Source organism: Suricata suricatta, chromosome 1 (genome assembly GCF_006229205.1).
Source record: "Suricata suricatta isolate VVHF042 chromosome 1, meerkat_22Aug2017_6uvM2_HiC, whole genome shotgun sequence".
NCBI lineage: Eukaryota > Metazoa > Chordata > Mammalia > Carnivora > Herpestidae > Suricata > Suricata suricatta.
In genome coordinates this window covers 112,625,383-112,645,550 of record NC_043700.1, presented here as the reverse complement: position 1 = coordinate 112,645,550, position 20,168 = coordinate 112,625,383, and the positions used below count along the sequence as shown (strand labels likewise).

Here is a 20,168-nt window from a genome sequence, read left to right as displayed (position 1 = left end):
CACTTTGGGCTCTGTGCTAACAGCTTAGATCCTGGAGCTTGCTTCTGATTCTTTCTCTCTCTCTCTCTCTCTCTCTCTCTCTCTCTCTCTCTCCGCCCCCCCCCCAACTTGTGGTCTCCCTCTCAAAAATAAGTAAATAAAAACATTAAAAAAAGAAGAAAATACTGATACATGCTTCAACATGTATCTTGAAAGTATTCTGTTAAGTGAAAAAAACCCAGACACAAAGGCCACATATTTTATCATTTCATTTATAGGAAATTGCTAGAAAAGGCAAATCCATAGAGACAGAAAGTAGGTTACTAGCTGCAAGGGACTAGGGGCAGGGAGAATGGGGAGTAATTGCTAAATGAGTATAGGGGTCTTGGCGGGGTGATGAAATGTGTTAAAATTGGATAGTGATGATGGTTATGCAACTCTGTAGATATACTACAACTCATGGAATTGTAGACTTCAACAGAATTTAATGGTATGTGAATTAACTCAGTGTAGATTTTAAAAAAGAAATTACAGGGGCACCTGGGTGGCTCAGTCAGTTAAGCGTCCAACTCTTGATTTTTGGCTCAGGTCATGATCTTGACGAGGTTTTCAAGCCTCATGCTCTCAGTGCGGAACCTGCTTGGGATTCTTTCTCTCTCTCTCTCTCTTCCCCTCCCCTGCTTGTGCACATGCTCTCTCTCTCTCTCTCAAAACAAATAAATACACTTAAAAAAAGAAAAAATTAATTAGAACCAATTGTGAAATCATCCTGGAAGCTTATTACTAAATATTTTTCAATATCTTAGCACCTCTCAGATTACTGATGATAAATGAGATCTAGCATCCTTGTAAAAATGTGAAAAATTTAGTAAGAAGTTTTTCCTTTAGTACAGTGTAATTTAGATTTTAATATAATAATAAGACTTTGTTGTCAGTTTTTAATCTGGGGGTATTTTCACCAATCGTATTTAATTAGTAAAACAAGTGATTAAAAAATAATTTTAAGCAGCATTGTATTTCCTTGAAAATAAAAGTTCATAATTATGGCCATACATTGCGAATAGTCTAAATAGATAAACAATTTTTCTTTAAAATTTTGAATGAAATCAAGTTAGGTTGAAAATTGGGTAACTCATCTAGATATAGATTTTGAGGATTAGGTAGAATCAAATGAGACACTAAAACAATTTAGTAACAAGTTTGATGTTCTTATTGAAGGGAGACAATCTATGGCATTGGGGAACATACTATCCCCTCTTCTCAGGGAATTTTGGGCAGGAGCCAGTTCTCCAGAGCATTAGAACAGCGAGATGAAAGCAGCATGATTGGCTGGGAGGTTGGGGATTTCCTGGTAAGGCTCACAGGTCCTGTGTTCTTGGGTAAGGTAAGCTAGGTAAAGGTGACTTGAAGGACTGATTGTTGTATGCTAGGTTTCCCTGACAGGTGTTTTTCATAAATGCAGACTGGTTTAGTCTTAGATTTGTGATGTGGGCCTGGCCACTGAGGTGCCCTCCATTTTGTGGATCCCAATATACAAATTAACTTTATTAGTACATAAAATATGTAATTTGAATCAATATTCCTTCCCAATGATAACTGTACTCTTTGTTGCTTCAATAACAACGTAAAAATTCCAAAGGAAACAGAGAGTGTGATTTAGACCAGAAATGATCAGTGTTTTACAATATTGAACTTAATTACTTAAATAAATCTATGTGAGAATTCTTTAATAAGTTAATGCATTCTTTTATTAAAGAATTACACTGTGCATAGTGGTTCTGAAGAATCTGATCTATGTAGTATCTAAGTGACTAACGGAGCTACGTATGTGAGACTTTTAGTTTTTAATACACACTATCTAGTACCTGTTGATTTTTTCATTGCACAGAAACAGTGACCTACCATATGGCACTAAATGAATGAAACTTACTAAGAAATATTTCACTACATCTAAAAAAAACCTTAAAGAATTTGGCTTATTTGGTGTTGAAGAAGTGTGACAGTTTCAGAGATATCCCATCATCAAAGCATATTAAATCTCAATTTAACAGTTAAGTTAGCAAGTAATAATGAGATTGGGCTTTACCATATATATACTTGGTAAGCGAACAGTATGAGACAGGTTTCCCATCTTACAAAAAGACCCATACAAAATTGGAGAATCTCAAGTGCTACAATACTTGAAATTCAGCTCTCCAAGAGTACTTTCAACAAAAAACTCTGAGAGTTAAGATAAAGTTAGATATTCACAGATTTGTGTGCATTTAGCTTTTCCTTCTTTATGTTCTGCAATAATGAGAGGAGATTACTCGAGCATTTTAGGGATAAGGCTAAATGCCTACTCCGGGCTTGGTTAGGGCTATAATTAAGGACGAAAGGTAAGGACATTGAAGACTACATGGAGAGGTGTGCAGAAAGAAAGTGGGAAGAAAAATGTCAAAGGCAAATTAAAACTATTCTTAAGGAGAATATTTTTTTCTTCCTCTTCTTTGCTCCTAGCACTGTAAGATCTCCTGCCCTAGAGCACAGAATTCTGACTACACCTCTATGGTGGTTCAGTTTTATACAACTTCATTGCCATTTCTGTACTTGCTAGCTTGAACTTTAGTCACTGTAACATGGTTCACATGATAGTGCATTCTGCCTTCCAAAGGACCTCATTTATAGCTTTAAAAAACCATTTATGATCTGACTGGGCCATTTGGGGAGGTTTCTCCCTAAGTGAAGGTTTAGGCTGAAGAATGTTAATGTAATAGAGATCTGTTGATATAATTACTCCCATCTTCCTGTTAACTTTAAAAATATATTGAATGCCTATTGTTCGCAAGGCACTGAGCTAGATGCTGAAGATACATAGATGAAAGATCCAGATGTCACCTTAAAGAAAGTCTTTTAATTGAGGACACCATTAAGGATCAGACATTTACCGTAATGTGATGACATAAATACATGCATAGAGTAATTTTAATGTACCTAATTTAACTGAGGGTGCTCAGGGAAAATTTCTATATGGAAGATAATTGTTTTTAAAGAAATGAAAGAAAAGCATAGCTGGGGGAAAAAGCAAAAATAGAGAAAGCCACCTAGACAGAGGGAACAATGCAAAGTCTCGGAGAACTTGACCTAGTAAGTTTTGAAAACTACAGGTTTGGCAAGTACTTTGGCTGCAATTAGGGAGGCTGGGGAGGGCAGAGGAAAGAATGAATGAAAAGAGACATAACAGTTGAAAGATAAGGCTGGATAGGGGCACCTGGGTGGCTCAGTCGGTTAAGCATTCGACTGCGGCTCAGGTTATGATCTCACAGTCTGTGAATTCAAGCCCCGCATTGGGCTCTGTGCTGACAGCTCATCCTGGAGCCTGCTGTGGATTCTGTGTCTCCTTCTCTCTCTTTCCCTCCCCTGCTTGCGCTCTGTCTCTCTCTCAAAAATAAATAAACATTACAAAAAAGAAAGATAAGGCTGGGTATATTGAGTGCCTTAACATACCATGGTAATGAGTTCAGATTTATTCTGAAGGGTATGGGATCAGAGAATTGAATTTTAACATAAAAAAGTCTTGGTCAGATTTTAATCACAAAAAGATAACTATGAGAGCAATGTGAAAGATGTAACTAAAGTGTGCAATGGAATGGAGACTAGAGGCAAAGAGACCACTAGGGATGCTATTGAAATATTTAGATGAGATGTGATTGTGGGAAAGACCTAAAATAGAGTACTTGCTTTTAGGACCCATAGTACGTTTAGTGTATTTACTGGAAGGAACTTACCTTAAGAAAAAACCAAAATTTTGAGTTTCCTCTGGTTATTTTTATTAGAATGCTATAATGAAATAATATAAAAAACATTACAATAAGCTATAACATAAATATGGTTTAAGAGCCAACACTGCATATGAATTCTTTATTCTCTTACCTCTTCATGAATCTTGAAACTAAAATTTATATATTAAATATAGAAAAATTAAAGTAATAAAATTAGTTTCTGTGTACTACTTGATGTTTTTTTCTTACTTTTTGCAAATTGCCTCTTGAAACATAAATACAGAACTATCTGCCACAGTTTAGGTTCTTCTAAATTTGGCCTGTCTGTACTAAGTGTTCTGTTCCATATATGATGACCATTTTTCTTTGCTAGACCTTTAAGAGATCTTTGTTCATTCTTTTACTGAAGTCATTTGGCTATCACCTGGCCAGAAAGAAGCATTTATTATCTATTTCTGTTCGCATTTGCCTAAGACAAGAGTGCTGTTACACAGTACCAACAAGATCATAAACCTAAACACAGCACAAGCTCTGGAATCACATGGCAGTATTTAGTTATAAGTGGCAATCAGAGTGATTTTGGACTGTGATTATATTATTATAGATTAATGAAATAAATCACAAAATGGAAAAAATCTGGTGAAGAATTCAAAGATTCTAGTTTGAGAAACACTGATGTAGTGACTTTGTCACATCTAAAGTTACATTTGTTGAGTCTGACTTTGTGACTTTTTCAGTAAAGTGAAGAAATGCTAGGTGGGTAGGACAGATAATTATTTCAAAGTGAAAGTAAAGGGGTGCTGGGTGGCTCAGTTGGTTAAGTGTCCAACTTGTGATTTTGGTTCAGGTCATGATCTCACTGTTTGTGAGTTCAAACCTCGAGTTGGGCTCTGTGCTACAGTGGGGAGCCTGCTTGGGATTCTCTCTCTCTCTCTGCCCCTCTGCTGCTTGCACACGAGCCTTCTCTCTCTCTCTCTCTCAAAATAAATAAATAAATAAACTTAAAAAATATACAGTGAAAGTAAAGGGAGAAAGATACGCCTTTGGTACATTTTAAGTTGATTCCTGTCCTGGAACTAAGAACACTATATGCAATAGGAAAGTAATTCTGTCTCCAGGTCAACCCACAAAGGGCTATTCTCTAAATCCAACCTCTGTATATGTTTTATGTTACTATGAGAAAATACTCTATAGAGTTTCAGGTTGATATAGCAAGAATGATCTCTGCCCATCAAATGAGGCATCCTACCTTTCTGTTTTGTTAGCAAGAAAGTCTCCTACCTTCAAGTAACAGGAGTTAATTACTTCCTATAACTTAAGGCAAGAACTCAAACAGATCAGGAACAATTGGACTGAGGGTAAAATCATATTGAGTGGTTGGATAAAAGCTTTAGAAAGTTGGAGACTGGTAGTCAAGGAATCTATATTTAACCTTAGGTGTCACTGTATGGTTTAGGTTGGCTCTGGGACCCCCTTCTTTTTTTTAGTGCCGGATTGGTTCACCCACAGTCCTCTCCCCTGTGATTATCAATTGCTCCCTAACAAACCAACAAGCTTTCTTTTCTATCCTGCTCACTAGGGAAGAATACAATCTCATGGTATTCTCTTTTTCCTTATATTGTTTTCTTAAACAAGTATGCACCCTTTAAGTTGTCATAAGGGTTTTAATTCTGGTAATAGGATGTTGGTATTTATATATGATTATAAGTAAGCTGCTGACAGTATGAAGGCTAACAAGAGAATAGTTGCAGTGATAAAGAACTTTCATTTGAACCTGGTTTCCTTCCTATCATCTCTTCCAAGCCCCCATTCAGTAGATCAGACTCAATAGAAAAAGTCATAAGATTCAACTGCTTTAAAGGAAAATTAGAAATGGTTATTATAATACTATTGATATAACAAATTAGTACAAATTAGTGACTTAAAATATAGTCATCTTAGATATTTGGAGGTCAGAAGTCTGAAGTGGCTCCTACTGTTCTAAAATCAAGGTGTAAGCAGGGTTGGTTCCTTTCTTAAGGTTCTGGGGCAGAATCTCTTTTCTTGCCCTTTCCAACTTCTAGAGGCTGCCAGCATCTTGACGTGTGATCCCCTTCCATCTTCAAAGCCAGAAGTGGCTGCTTGAGTCTTTTTCACATCACATCAATCTGACACACTTGTATGCCTTTCATTTATAAGGATCTTTATGATTATATTGGGTCTTCGTGGATAATCCAGGAAAATCTACCCACCTGAAGCCCAGATGAGTAGCTACCTTAATTCCATCTACAACCTTAATTCCCCCTTGGTATATAGCATAACATATTCATAGGTTCCAGGTAAACATCTTCAGTGGGGGTAGAAGATCAGGGGGAGGCATTATTCTGGATACTACAGCTACTTATAATTCCTTGGATACTCAAGTTTAAGAGCAACCTTTCCCCTTCCTTCCATCAGTTACTACTTTATTCATTTTAAATATACTTGACCACTACTCAAAATATCAAGTGCAGAATGGTATAGAAAGTTAAATATACTGAAGGTTAGGAACTTGTCAACTACATTTTGTCACTGATGACTCAGAATTTTATTGAGGTAGTATTGACAGAATTTATATTTAAGTATGTTGGGAAGTGAATGGAAAGTGAAAACCTGCAGAGTATGGCCATGAGAGGAAATTGGAAGATAAGAGTATTAGTCTTTTTAGAATGGGAGAGATTTGAGTATATTTGTATTCTGGAGGAAATCCTGAGAGAGATGAGAGATTAATAGATGGAGTCATTTTCTTCCCAAGATGTGACTGTAGGTCAAAAAACTGAGTATTTGATTTTGAACAATGGGTAAACATCAGATACTAGAGGGAAGAATATTAGAATGGGTAAAAATGAAGATAATTTTAAGTGGAAAGAGGAGGAAGTTAACAATACTTAGTTTTCTCAACTTAATTGGAAGGAGGGCTTTATCCATTCCTCTATTGATGAACACTCAATTTGCTTCCATATCTTAGCTATTGTATATAATGCTACAATAAACACAGGATTGTGTAATCGTTTCAAATTACTGTTTTTATTTTCTTGAGTAAATACCCAGAAGTGAAATTGCTGAATCATTGGTATTTCTATTTTTAACTTTTGGAGAAATCTCCATACTGTTTTCCATAGTTGTAACAATTTACATCCCCACCAAGAAATTGGTTTCCTGTGGTGCCTGAGTGGCTCTGTCAAATGTCCAACCCATGGTTTCAGCTCAGGTCATGATCTTGAGGTTCATGAGTTCGAGTCCCGCATCAGGCTCTGAGTTGGCAGTGTGGAGTCTGCCTGGGATTTTCTCTCTCTCTCCTCGCTGTACCCCCACCCCAAATTGCATAGTACCAACAAGGTCATAAACCTAAACCCAGACCTCAACCTGTCTGTCTAAAAATTAAATTAACTTAAAAAAATCCTTTAAAAATTTTAAAAAAGAAATTCTCTTTTTTCCACATCTCTGCCAACACTTATTATTATTTTTTTTTGATACTAGCCATTCTGACTGCTGTGATTTGATATCTCACTTTGGTTTAGATTTGCATTTCCTTGATGATTATTGATGTTGAGTATCTTTTCATATGTGTATTGGCCACCTGTATGTCTTTGGAAAAATGCCTATTCAGGTTCTCTATTTTTTAATTGTATTATTATTATTATTATTATTATTATTATGTTGAATTGTATGAGTTCTTTCTACATTTTGGATATCAACCCCTTAGCAGATATGTCATTTACAAATATCTTTTTGCATTCAGTAGGGCTTTTTCTCTTCTTGGTGGTTTCCTTTGCTGTACAAAAGCTTTTAGTTTGATGTACTACAAGTTGTTTATTTTTGCTTTTGTTTCTCTTGCCTGAAGAGACAGATCCAGAAAAATATTGCTTAAGTCCACGAGTTTACTGCCTTTGGTTTCTTATAGGAGTTTTATGATTTCAGGTCTTATGTTTAGGTCTTCAATCCATTTTGCATTATTTTTGTGTGTAGTGTATGGAAATGATCAGTTCCATTCTTTTGCATTTAACTGTCCTGTTTCCCCAACACCATTAAAATTTTTTTTAATGTTTATTTATTTTTGAGAGGGGGAGAGGCAGAGAGAGAGGGAGACACAGAATCCAAAGCAGACTCCAGGCTCTGAGCTGTCCAGCACAGCCTCTGATGCAGGGCTTGAACCCATGAGTCATGAGATCACGACCTGAGTCAAACTCAGATGCTTAACCGACTGAGCCACCCAGGTGTCCCCCCAACACCATTTATTGAAGACACTATCTTTTTCCCAGTGTATATTTTTGCCTCCTTTGTTGTAGATTAATTGACCATATTTATTTCTTGGCTCTGTTTCCCTCTATTGATCTCTGTGTTCGTTTTTGTGCCAGTACCATGTTCTTCTGATTATTATAGCTTTGTAGTACAGTTTGAAATCTGGATTGTGATACCTCTGGCTTTGTTCTTTTGTCTCAAGATTACTTTGGCTATTTGAGGTCTTTTGTGGTTACACCCAAATTTAAGGATTATTTGTTCTAGTTCTGTAAAAAATACTATTGGTATTTTGATAGGGATCGCATTGAATCTGTAGGTTGCTTTGGATAGTATGGACATTTTAACAATATTAATTCTTCTGATCCATGAGCAAGAACATCTATTTTTTTGTGTCTTATCCAGTTTCTCTCACTGATGTCTTATAGTTTGCAGAGTATACTTCTTTTACTTCCTTGGTTAAATTTATTCGTAGGTATTTTATTTTTTTGATGCAGTAGTCAATGGGATTGTTTTCTTAATTTGTCGTTCTCAGTTTATTCTTAGTGTATAGAAATGTGACAGATTTCTGTATATTTGGTATCCAGCAACTTTACTGACTCCATTCATTAGTTCTAATAGTGTTTTGGTAGTCATTAGGGTTTTCTATGTGGTATCATGTCATCTGCAGATAGTAAAAGTTTCACTTCTTCCTTACCAATTTGGATACCTTTTCTTTCTTTTTACTGTCTGACTGCTGTGGCTAGGACTTGTACTAGAGGTCCTACCACAACTACTACTATGTTGAATAAGTGTGGGTAAACATCCTTGTCTTGTTCCTGATCTTTGAGGAACACTTTTAGCCTTTCACTGCTGAGTATGATGTCAGATGTGGACTTGTCCAAAATGGCATTTATTTGTTGATGCATGTTCTCTCTAAACTCACTTTGTTGAGAGTTTTTATAATGAATAGATGTTGAGTTTTGTCCAGGGCTTTTTCCACATTTTTTGAGATGAACATATGATTTTTATCCTTCATAATGTTAATGTGGTGTATCATGTTGATTGTTTTGCAGGTATTGAACCTGCAATCCTCAAAATATATCCTACTTGATTGTGATGAATGATCCTTTTAACATATTGTTGAATTTGGTATGATAAATTTTGTTAGGATTTTTGTATCTATATTCATTAGGGATATTGGTCTGTACTTTTCTTTTTTGTTAGTGTCTTTGGTTTTGATACCAGGATAATTTGGCTTCATAGAATAAATTTGGAAGCTTTCCATCCTCATCTATAGTTTGGAGTAGCTTGAGAAGGATAGGCATCAGTTCTTTAAATGTTTGGTACAATTCAAGTCTCCTGGGTGGCTCAATCAGTTAAGCATCTGACTCTTGGTTTTGACTCAGGTCATGAGAACCTGCTTGGGATTCTTTCTCTCCCTCTTTCTTTCTGTCCCTTCCCCACTTGTGCACACATGTGTGTATGTGCTCTCTTTCTCTCTTTCAAAATAATAAATCAATTTTAAATGTTTGGTAGAATTCACCTGGGCAGCCATCTGGTCCTGAACTTTTGTTTGTTGGAAGTTTTTAAATTACTGATTCCATTTTGTTAGTAGTAATCATATTTTCTCCTTCCTGATTCAGTCTCAGGAGATTATATGTTTCTAGGAATTTATCCATTTATTCTAGGTTGTCCAATTTGTTGGCATATAATTTTTCATAGTCTCAATGCTTTGTATTTCTGTGGTGTTAGTTGAAACATCCCCTTTGTTTCTGATATTTGAGTTTTCTCTTTTTTCCTTGATGAGTCTGGCTAAATGTTTATCAATTTTATTTTTTCAAAGAACCAGCTCTTTCTTTATATTTGATCTATATCATCACTGTGTGTTTGATTTTATAAGTGGAATTTTTTCCTTTTATAATTTTCTTCTAGTTGTGGCCTTATTTGCTTATGGCATTCCCTTAACATTTCTTGTAAGGTTGGTTTAGTGGTGCTGAACTTTAACTTTTGTTTATCTAAGAAACTCTTTATCTCCCTTCAATTCTGAATGCTAACCTTGCCCAGCACAGTCTTCTTGGTTATAGGTTTTTTCCTGTGAGCACTTTGTATATATAGTGCCACTCCCTCTAGCCTGCAAATTTCTGCTGACAAAGTAATAGCCTTATGAGGTTTCCCTGGTATGTAACTACTTGCTTTTCTCTTGCTTTTAAGATTCTCTCTTTATATTTAATTTTGGACATTTTGTTTATTTATTTATTTGAGAGACAGTGCACATATGTGCCTGAGCAGGTGAGAGACAGAGGGAGAGGGAGACAAAGAATATTAAGCAGGCTCCATGCCAGCATGGAACCCAGTGCCGGGATCAGTCTCATGACTGTGAGATCATGATCTGAGCTGACATCAAGAGTCGGTGCTTAACTTACTGAGTCAGCCAGGTGCCCCAAATTTTGGACATTTTAATGATGTGTCTTGGTGTGGACTGCCTTGGGCTTACTTGTTTGCAGTTGTCTATGTAGCTTAGACATGGTCATCTGTTTTCATCCTCCTTAAACTTATGAAGGTTTTCAGCTGTTGTTTTCTCAAATAAGTTTTCTTCCCCTTTCTCTTTTTCTGGGACCCCTATAATATGAATGTTAGTATGCTTTATATTGTCCCAGAAATCCGTTAACCTATAATATTTTTTCTTAAATCTTCTTTGTTTTTACTATTTGGCTTGGGTGCTTTCCATTACTTTGTCTTCCAGATCACTGATCCATTTTTCTGTATTCTCTAATCCGCTGTTGATTCCCTCTAGTGTATTTTTCATTTGTTATTGTATTCTTTAGCTCTGGTTAATTTTTTAAATCCTTTTGTTGAAGTTCTCACTAAGCTCATATACTTCTCTCAAATCTGGTTGACATCTTTATGAGAATTATTTTGAAGTCTTTATCAGATAGATTCCTTATCTCTATTTTGTTTAGTTCTCTTTCTGAGGTTTTGTTTTATTTTTTGTTTGGAACATATTCCTCTGTCTCCAGATCTTGAAAATAGTGGCCTTGTGTTGAAGATGTCCCATAGGGCACAGTAGCACAATCCTCTCTGGTCTCCAAAACCAGGTAATCAAGGATGTCCCATGTGGACTATATTCACGCTCCTGTTGTGACTTGGCATGACTGCTGCAGGCATGCTGGTGGGCAGCTCTGGCCTCCAGCCTGGCTGGCTGCAATGACTAGCCATGACTACTATGGGTAAACTGGTGGGCAAGACTGGCCCCCCATGCAGCTATGAGATCTGGCTGTAGTGGGTGTGCTGGTGGATAGGGTTAGTTCCCAGTGTAGAAGGCTAAGAGTCTCAGCTCCAACTTTGGTGGGCATGCTGGTGGGTGGGGCTAGCACCCCACCTCCCTGGGGCAGGAGTTGCTCTGGAAGGGCACTGGTAGTCGAGCATGCCACTCAATCTAGGCGTTGTGAGTTCAAGCCCCATGTTAGGTGCAGAGATTACCTAAATAACATCTTTTTAAAAAAAACCCCAAAAAACAACTGAGGCTGCTTGCCAGGTGTGGTGCAAATTGGGCTGGACAGGTCTGTAGGGAAATGCTGGGGTAGAGCAGGTAGTGTTATCAGGACAGGTGGAGAGTGTCAGAACTGGCTCTCACAAGCGTCTGAAAGAGGGCAAGAAAAATGGTGCCCACCAGCACTGCCCTGTCCCTCCAGAGCACCCTAAAATTAGTCAGAAGATGTCCTTCATGTATTACCGAGGTGCTTCCCAGACTGCTGTTTCTGTATTGGGTCAGACCAAATGATCCAGTGCTCTGGCCCCTTGAGTGGAGTTTTGGTTTCTTATTGCTTTCTGCCTCTCTTAGAGTTAAGGAAGCCCTACTGATTTTCAAAGGCAGATATTATGGGGATTTACCTTCCCTGTGCTGGGCCCCACAGCCAGAGGTGCCTGACATGGAGCCTGATCCCTTCACTCCTTAGAGAGGACCTCCCTCCTGCTATGGGTTGCCAGGCCAGGGGTTTTGGTTCTTGACTGAGTCGCTGCCCCTCCTACTCTTCTGAATGTGGCTTTTTCTTTGTATCAGTTTTCCCCAAAGCTGTTCTGCTAGTGGTGGGGTCCTTTTCAGAGTGAGCTATATTAAATGTAGTTGCAGTGTGGGTGTATCTGGCAGGGGTGGAGGTGGAGGTGAGCTCAAGATCCTTCTACTTGTCCATCTTCCTTACAATTGGTATCTTTCTTAGTATAAAATCAACAGCAGTTCTCAAAAATTCATACTTCCATCTCAAGAAATTCAGATGACAGAATAAAAGTTTATATGCCACATGAGAGAGGGAGTACAGAAAGAAGTGAGAGTGGCATTTTATTTATATTTTTACTGTTCTAAATATTTATTTTTGAGGGAGAGAAAGAGCAAAAGTGGGGGAGGGGCAGAGAGACGGAGAGGGAGACACAGAATCTGAAGCAGACTCCATACTCTAGGCTGTCAGCACAGAGCCAAACATGGGGCTTAAACCCACAAACCATGAGATCATGACCTGAGCTGAAGTTCGACACTTAACTAACCGAGAGCTACCCAGATGCTCCATGAAAGAAGCATTTTAAACTTAAGATATATTTGGCAGATATTTATTAAGCAACTGCTATGCATTAGCCTCTGGGTTTGGCCTGTAGAAAACTTGAGGTGATATTCAAAATTTTTCCCCCCAGGACCCCTTAAGTCTATAAAACAAAGCTGCCTGAGTTGGAGGCTGAAGCTTTGCCCACTGCGAATCTTTATCAATTTCCCTTCATCTCCAATCCCCACACCCACTCAGTATACCTCAGATGGTTCTGTGAGTGTCCTTAGTGTTCACTGAACAGAATCTGAAAAACAATTGTTGAATAAATATTAATATTGTGGGATATAAACTTTTATTCTGTCATCTGAAATATTAATACCGCATTATAATAGTTATGAGAAACAAATAATGTGAAATATAGTAGAGATAAGTAGAAAATGTATAAAGAAGCATAGAGATGAAGAGAATCTGGCCTAACAGCAGACATGTAATAAACACATGAGCATTACAGGTGCTTGGCATCTCAGTATAAGCCAGCAATGTGGTCAGGGCTTGCCCAAAGAACCTATTCAGTTTTACTCTGAAATATGGAAACGTATTCTCCAGCACAAAGAAGTTGCCTTTTCCTCATCTCCACTGGCCAGACCATAGCTTAAAAAAATTTCATTGGGGTGCCTGGGTGGCTCAGTTGGTTAAGTGTCCAACTTCAGCTCAGGACGTGATCCCACAGTTCGTGGGTTTGAGTCCTGTGTCAGGCTCTGTGCTGACAGCTAGCTCAGAGCCTGGAGCCTGTCTTCAGATCCTGTGACTCCTTCTTTCTCTGACCCTCCCCTGTTCATGCTATCTCTCTCTCTCTTTCTCAAAAATAAATAAAAACATTTAAAAAATAAAAAAAGTTTTATAGTTTTATTGAAATATAATTGACATACATTGCATATATTTAAAGTACACAGTTTGGTAATTTGACATTATGTATACACCTATGAAACAATCACCAAAATCAAGGTAATAAACTTATGCTTCATTAGAAGTATCCGTGTAGCCCTTTGTAAACCCTTTCTGTTCCCCCAACTCAACCCCTCTTCCTTGCATCCACTTGAAGCCAAAGATCAGTTTTCTGTCCTATAGCTTAGTTTGTACTTTCTACAATTTTATTTAAATAGAATCAAACAGTATACCTTCTGTGACTTTTTTCACTCAGCATAAAACAGTTCTTTTTTTTTTTTTTTTTTACTGCTGAGTAGTATTCTTTGTATGGATATGCCACAATTTCTATATCCATTCACCCATCAGTGGACATTCTGGTTGTGTCCAGTTTTTGTCTATAACAAATACTCTTGTATAAGTGGTGGTATGGGTCACAGGTTTTCTTTTTTGGTAAATGGGTAGGAATGGAATAGCTGGATCATGATAGGTATAGTTTTACCTCTTTAAGAAACTGCCGACCTGTTACCATGTGGTTGTACTATCTTACATTCTCACTAGTTGTGTCTGAGAATTCCAATTCCTCCTGACTTGTTATGACCAGTCTTTCTAATCAGCCATTCTAATAGGTATGTAGTGGCATATCTCATTGTTATTTTAATCTGCATTTACCTAGTGACTAATGATCTTCAGCATCTTTTCATGTGGTGCTTTGGCATCTATATTTCTCCCCTGAGGAAATGTCTCTATATTTTTTCCCATTGTTTACGGAGTTCCTTTTCTTTATATTTATTTACAGGTGACGAATTAAACATTTACAGCAGTCTTAGAATACTTTAAAAAAGTAATAAAGTCATAACAAGGTAACATATACATGGAGGAATATGAAAAAGGCACGAAAGACTCAACTCATGTTAGCTATTGCTTAAATCACTTCCAAAACTAAGAGTGCAGGCAGCAGTATATGCTAGAGGTGGCTTATACTGCTTTATGAGTGCCAATTTAAACATTTTTAGAAATTTTGCGGGCTGTTAAACATCATCTTTATTAAAAATTAATTACATAAGCTGACAGTTATGTTAAAATCCAATATATAAGAATAATAAATACTCAAAGCTCACTTCCTCATTTTACTATTATCCATCTTTTTGTGGTTATGGTGAGCATGTCTGTATTATAGAAATATTATATCATATATATCTTCTTCCAATTCTGTGTTCTGTGATGTCATGTGGTAGGTTGAAATGAGCCACTGTGGGAGTTACTTACCCCAAGAAATTTGCAAACACCGCAAAGCTTTTTTTTTTTCTTCCTGATGAGTTAGTTGTCAAACATTTACCAGGACACCAGTAATGACAAAGACTTTCAAACTGCACTGAGTTACTGTCCATGATGAATAACTGAAGCTTTAGTCACATGGAGAACTCACCTTTGTGAAGCACTTAATTCCTCAAGAACAGATCGTTATTTTTGCTGCAGAGTAAAACTCACAATGCTGATTTTCTTTGCTGCTTAGTTTTTGTTTTCCCACTTCCAGGTAACCTAATGTTGGGAGTGCCAAAATCTACTGGATAAGAGAGGATGCCAATATATTATTTCTGTGAAAATACAAAATATTTTATTTGGAGTGGAACTAGAAGGGCTGTTAAGTATAGAAAACTGTAATGCACAAAAAAGCAGAAAAGACAAAAAGCCCTATATAACCAAATTTCTATTTATGTAAGAATAGGGGAAACTAGACAAAAATAAGAGGGAACAAATGATATAACAGGAATGTTTGGTCTAAATGCCCAATCAGCTTTCTAATGGTGGACAAAACTTTTAAGTCTAAACTTATTGAAGATGCTGGATGTTACTGGAAATGTAAAGTTACAGATTCAGTAACATACTACAACAATCCAGAGATAATCAAATAATTATGGGGGACAAATTCTTGGGGCAAAACATAGAGCTACTGCTATGGTTGAGTGTCCATTACAATTTAATTTTAAAAACAACTAGGAGAAACTAAGGATTTCAAAAAGAAAAGAAACCATCTTAAAGTTCATAGTCTAAATTAAAGGTATATATATTTAAAATATAAAAGAAACATAGCACGCCTATGACTTCCAGGAAAACACTTGTTATGTCTCATATGAAATTCAAATAGAAGTTAAAGTGTTTGCCTGGATTTTAGTAAGGTACTAAATATATGGTCATTAGGCCTAGAGTCATAAACAACGGTTTTCTTTCACCATCCATTCACTATCAGTAGAACTCCCCTATGACCCAGCAATAGCATGCTAGGGGTCTACCCAAGGGATACAGAAGTGCTAACACATAGGGGCACATGTACCCCAATGTTCATAGCAGCCTATATTCTTACTTCTTCAGTCTATCTTGCATGTCACTATCAGATCAAACACGGTAAAAAAAAATTTTTTTAATGTTTATTTTTGAGAGACCGAGCGTGAGTGGGGAGGAGCAGAGAGATACTGAATCTGAAGCAAGCTCTAGGCTCTGAGCTGTCAGCATGGAGCCTGATGTGGGGCTTAACTCACGAGTCTTGAGATAATGACTTGAGCCAAAGTTGGATGCCTAACTGACTAAGGCACCCAGATACCCCTAAACATAGTTTTTTTTAAAAGATACCACAACAGGGGCGCCTGGGTGGCTCAGCCGGTTAAGTGTCTGACTTCAGCTCAGGTCATGATCTCATGGTTCATGAGTTTCAGCCCCGTGTCGGGCTCCGTGCTGACAGCTCAGAGCCTGGAGCCTGCTTCAGATTCTGTGTCTCCCTATCTCTCTGCCCCTCCCCTGCTTGCATTCTGTATGTCTCTCTCCCTCAAAAATAAACATTAAAAAAAAAATTTAAAAGATACCACAATAAAGAAATTTCCAATGGCTTCCTATTGTATAGAGAATAAAAATAAGAACTTTATCTCTTCTTTCATATTAAGTCTCTAATCAAACTGGACTCATGTTCCTTGAAATATCCTTTTAACTTTCCTGAGACTGTACCTTTGCTTCTAGCTGTGTTTCCCTTCCTTGAGTTACAAATCTTAGGTAATAGTTATTATAGGAGAGCTGGACATAATATGTCTATTTTTCTTATATGTTTATAGTTTATCTATATGCTAAACACGTATGACTACTACCTTGTGTGTTTTGATAGAGAGGGAGCGGGGCATCCAATAAAATTTTTGGACTTAAAAATAAGTCCCTGGTGTGCCTGGTTGGCTCAGTTGGTGGAGCATACGACTCTTGATCTTCAGATTGTGAGTTTGAGCCTTACACTGGGTATAGAGAGTACTTAAAAAAAAAGTCTTCTGCAGTTCCACTTCTAATAAAGAAGTAGGTGGGTTTTGATTATGCTTTAGCTGAGAACAACAACTAGAAGTGTGGGCCAAGGAAAAGAAAACCACATTTCTCGGATAGCACTGAAAAGCTACCAATTGGTGAAGATTGCAGGGCCACGATCTAGGACAGGGAGACACGTTGGAGAGATGCTGTAGTATTTAGGGCTCCCTTTCTGCTAGAGGCCTCTGATTCTATCAAAAGCAACTGAGAAGGTGAAGACAGATTTTTGCAAACTCACAGGCCCAGAAGGGGGCAGGAAGGTTGGAAAACTGGAGTTTAGGGCTCACCAGGGAAGAGGATAAACACCTCAGTCTTTCAGCTGAGATCCTGAAGGGCTATATGTACCCTAGCAGTCAAAGTGAACTGAGAGCAGATCAGACCTGGCAGGGACTGAATCATCTCTGGCCCAAACTGGACTGTGGTGACCTGAGTCTGCGAATGGCCCCAGTTGAGCTGCCACACAGAAGTTAAAGAAATCCCCTCTAGAGGAAAGTAATACTATTTAGAGCCTCAAAATAGCTCTGCAAGGTGTCTCAATTTGTTAAGCATTTGACTCTTGATTTCCAGCTCAGGTCAAGACCCCAGGATCCTGGGGTCTAGCCCTGTGTCAGGCTCCACACTGAACGTGGAGCCTGCCGGAGATTCTCTCCCTCTGTCCCTCCCTCCCACTCATGCTCTGTCTCTCACTCTTAAAAACAGAACACGACAAAACAAAAACCTCTGAAATATTTCTTATATAATATACAACATATATAAAAAATAATTGGGTATGTGAGAAGATATGACAAAACCAGAGAAGCAACAGATCATAGAAACAAAACCCGCAGGGATTATGAAAAAAAAAAAGACTTTAAAACACTTTTTAAAATGATCAAGAACTTAAAATATCAGAAAGAGTAAGAATGTTTGCAGAGAATGGAAACACAAACAAATGGAAATTCTACTTTGAAGGACATAACAAATTAAATATCAGTGGATGGACTTAGTAGTCAGTTATATAGAGTTGAGGACAAAATTAGGGAATTGGGCAAAGTTCAGAAGAAAATATGCAGATAGACTTACAGAGACAAAAGGATAAAAATGTATAAAAGAATTTTTAAAAGTGGAAAATACTTATGGCATAGAATTTTTTAAAAGTCTAATATAGCTAAGACCCAGAAGGAAAGGAATGAGAGGTCATAAAAAAGTGATACTTGAAGAGATGTCTAAAATAAGTAAAAGGCATCATACCTCAGATTCAACAGCACCATAAACCTTAAGAAAAAGGCAAGGAAAATCACACCTAAGCACATCATTGTAAATTTGCTGAAAACCAAAGAGGAAAAATTTAAGCATCCAGAAGAAAAAGACAAATTACTTTATCAAATGAATGACAGTCAGACAGCTGCTTTGCAACCAAAAAGATGCTATCTTTAGAGTACCAAAGGAACTTAGAATTTACATTCAAACAATACAACTTTCAAATATGGAGGCAAAATAAAGATACTCTCAAACAAACAGAAACAGAATTTGACACCAGCACTTCTGCCTTGTTAGGAAGAGTGGACATTAGGCAGAGAGAAGTGATCTCAGATGGCTACTCTCATATTCTGGAAGAGATGAAGAACAATGAAAAGGAAAAGTATATAGGTAAATCCCAATAAATAGTAATTTACAAAACAATGCTAATATACCATGTTAAAGACATACAGATTTAAAACATAACACAGTAATTGAGAGACAAAGGAAAAGACTTAAAGTGGTCTACGGTAATCACATTTTCCAGGAAGTGGATAAAGTACTAATATATATAAGGCTTTTAAAAGTCAAGGATGCACATTTTAATTTATAGAGTAATTAAGAATATTAAAAGAACATAAAACCCAAAAAAGTCAAAATCAAAAGAAAAAAATGAAATAAAAAAACTACTCCCAAAGAAAGTAGAGAAAAAAGAACAAGGAACAGATGAGACAAAACACAGTAGGACACAGCTTTAAAGCCCATATATAGTGATTACACTAACTGTAAGTTAAAAGCCAAAGCCTTGGATTTACAAAGGCAAACCTTTAACCTGTTTTCAAGAGACAAATCTTAAATATGAGAATGCAGAAAGGCTTAAAGTAAAAAAGTATATCATGCAAAAACTAATAAAGACGGTGCAGGTATGCTAAATCCAAGTAGATTTTAGGCAAGAAACAATTCAAGAGATAAAAAGTTCAGGTGTCCAGGGGTGCCTGCCTGGCTCAGTCAGTAGAACATATGACTTTTGATCTCAGGGTCAGGAGTTCAAGCTCTGTGTTGGGCATGAAGCCTACTTAATTAAAAAAAAAAAAGCTCATGTATCCAAGAGCCCTAATAGGAAACAAATGATACACTAAAGATCATTTAGTTCTAAAGACATAGAAAATTTGAACAGACCCATAACCAGTAAAGAAATGGAATCAGTAACCAAAAATCACCCAACAAACAAGAGTCCAGGGCCAGATTCTTTCCCCGGGGAATTCTACCAAACATTTGAAGAACAGTTGCTACCTATTCTTTTGAAGCTATTCCAAAAAAAAAAAAAAAAAAAAAGAAAAGAAAAGAAAAGAAAGAAAGGAAGGAAGGAAAACTTCCAAACTCATTCTATGAGGCCAGTATTACCTTGATTCCAAAACCAAAGATCCCACCAAAAAGAAGAACTACAGGCCGATTTCCCTGATGAATATGGATGGAAAAATTCTCAACAAGATACTAGCAGATCGAATGCAACAATACATTAAAAGAATTATTTACCACAATCAAGTGGGATTTATTCCTGGGTTATAGGATGGTTTAATATCCTCAAATCAAACAATGATACATCACATTAATAACAGGAAGGATAAGAACCACATGATGGAGAAAAAGAATTTGATAAAATACAGCATCCCTTTCTTGATTAAAACCCTCAAGAAAGTAGGGATAGAAAGATCATACCTCAACCTCATAAAGACTGTATACAAAAGACCCACAGCTAATATCATCCTCAATGGGGAAAAACTGAGAGCTTTCCCCCTAAGGTCAGGAAAATGACAGGGATGCCCACTTTCACCACTGTTGTTAACAATAGTACTGGAAGTCCTGGCCTCAGTAATCAGACAACAAAAATAAAAGGCATCCAAATTGGCAAGGAAGAAGTTAAACTTTCACTCTTTACAGACAACATGATACTCTATGTGAAAAACTCAAAAGACTCCACCAAAAAAACTTCTAGAACTGATCCTTGAATTCAGCAAACTCACAGGATATCAAATCAATGTACAGAAATTGGTTGCATTTCTATATACCAATAATGAAGCAGCAGAAAGAGAAATCAAGGAATTGATCCCACTTACAGTTGTATAAAAAACCATAAGATACTGAGGAAGAAACCTAACCAAAGAGGCAAAAG

General features: G+C 37.1%; 1 long non-coding RNA gene across 1 annotated transcript in view; it reads right to left on the bottom strand.

Moving 5' to 3' along the window:
- Positions 1 to 12,580: 12,580 nt before the first annotated feature.
- The window catches only part of LOC115277003, a 9,785-nt gene continuing 2,197 nt past the window's right edge, over positions 12,581 to 20,168 (bottom strand). The window contains exons 2-3 of the long non-coding RNA XR_003902180.1: positions 14,868 to 15,036; positions 12,581 to 12,818 (exon numbers count right to left, since the gene is read on the bottom strand). This is a non-coding gene — a long non-coding RNA (uncharacterized LOC115277003). The remainder of the gene's footprint in view (positions 12,819 to 14,867; positions 15,037 to 20,168) is intronic.